Here is a 2,124-nt window from a genome sequence, read left to right as displayed (position 1 = left end):
GGGTTCCCCCCCCTCCCCCCTGTGCCCCCCCCCCCCCCCCGGTTGCAGGAGGCACCAGTCATTCATGGACTCTTGGATTCTACTTTTGTTTTTTTACTGTATTGCTTCCACTTTAATGGAAGTGCAATTAGGATACTTTGTCCAGACATTCAGAGTCCACCCGCCTGAAATGCTCACATAGAAGGATCTGCTTCTGTGAAGCCTGGTATCTGATCAAACCTACTGTTCCTACTCAGATATGGTCTTTTTCAAAGAGATCTGAGGCTTGATTACAGTATCACAAGCCCAGTTGGTAAATGTCACATTTCTTCTCTGTTCAAAGCATATGGATCCATCATGTGACTCTAAGCCATTTTACTAGCGGCGAGTACATGATGCTGGAGTTGGTAGAGAATTGTTTTTAATTTGCAACCATTACTGCAATTGTCTGAATTCTAGGTGGCTTGAACAGGACTCATGAACATTGTAAACCTTATCCAACTCACGGGAGAGCTTTAGAGAGACTTGGTAAATAAATTAATGAAGGAAAGGCAGTAGGTTTAACGGTCGGATGTCACCAAGGCATTTGATACTGTTTGATAAAATCTTACTTAAAAGGCTGTTCAAAGTAGATTTTATAGGAACACATTTTTAGTTAATTTAGTAACAACTGAGCACCTGGGAAACAATAAATGGTGATGCATACATTGAGAGAGGTGTCTAGTTGGGTATCCAAAGCACCAGTGTTTTGTTTTGTTTTTAAATTAAAATGTGGATAACTCAGCAGTGCCAAACTGCTTTGAGTTGAATCTGATCTAGAATTATTTTTTATGAAGCTGTTCACGTTAGAGTCACAAAGCAGGGTCACAAACAACATACTCACTTAAGTCCACGAGGAAAAATAGTGTCTCATTAACATGTTGCAATTAAATCTTGGCACAAAGTAATTTCCTGGTATTACTTCCCTTCATGCCTCACCTCTGCTCTGGCTTTTGCTCTGAAGCAAAATGTAGTCACGTTGTAGTATTAGCATAGCACTTCAAAAGTGATGGGCTGGAGCAGGCTTGTGAGGTAGCTCTGCAGCTGTTTTGCCCTAAATACTAGGTAACGTCATGTGAGGTTGTAAAGAAATGATCCAGCTACTCATTAATTCTTTACTTGGGAAAGAACTCTTATCTATATATCCGCAGATAGTGCTAAGAGCTAGTTTTTAAAGCTGAACTTGACAGCACATTTGAATAATTGCCCTGTAATCTTCCACTAAACACTGGTAAAGTACTTCCTTAATGGAAAATTACCTCATCAATACCATTATGAAAGAATGACAGCTGAAGAACCCCTTCAAAGCATGATCCTACTACCATAACACCACATTGTCAAAGACTGGAAAACTTGTTTATGAACAGGTAATGAAGTTTAATATGGAAGATGACAAATTTTCAAAACAGGACATTTCCATTTCATCATGACTTGAGTAACTGAAGGCTGCCATTTGGGATTAGCCAGGTATGGCTTGTTTTAATTTTAAGAAATTAATGAGTATATTGATGGTGCAAATGTCCATCCAACACACTGGATGTCAAAGATAACTGTTAGACAATATGCAAAGGAACAAAGATAGGGGTCATTTTAGCACCCTCTTATCTGATGGAATTGTCATCTGCAAGTTAGTGTGTCCAGGCTCTCTGTATGCCCCAGGGGAGAATCTAGCACAGGGGTAGGCAATTATTTTGGCTGGAGGGCCGTTTAATAAGTTTTGGTGAGCTGTCGAGGGCTTCAAGGGTGGCCCCACTGCTTGACAAGTGCCCCACCCTCTGGCCCCCATCTTGGGACCGGAAGTCCTGCCCCCCTAACTCCTGACCTTTGCCACTGGAAATCCCTCCCTTTGACCCCAGAAGTGTGCCTTTTGGAAAGAGGGTACTAAAAATCAAACAACCACAATAACATTTTAAATTTATTTAAAAAATTTTTTTTGTCCTGATTTGTGTGTTTGCATTGTGTATATAGAGGCGATTGCATACATCTTACACTTGTATATTGGGGGTAGGTAGGGGTGGGTGGGTATGAGGTTTGTGGGGGGGCTGTGTGTGTGTGTGGATGTTTGTATATGGGGAAGGGTGTGGGGGTATGTGTGGATGTGGGTGG

This window comes from Gavialis gangeticus, unplaced genomic scaffold (genome assembly GCF_001723915.1).
Source record: "Gavialis gangeticus isolate Ggan-Ray unplaced genomic scaffold, GavGan_comp1, whole genome shotgun sequence".
Lineage (NCBI taxonomy): Eukaryota > Metazoa > Chordata > Crocodylia > Gavialidae > Gavialis > Gavialis gangeticus.
The sequence above is the reverse complement of the archived record's forward strand: the minus strand, read 5'-3'. Positions refer to the sequence as shown.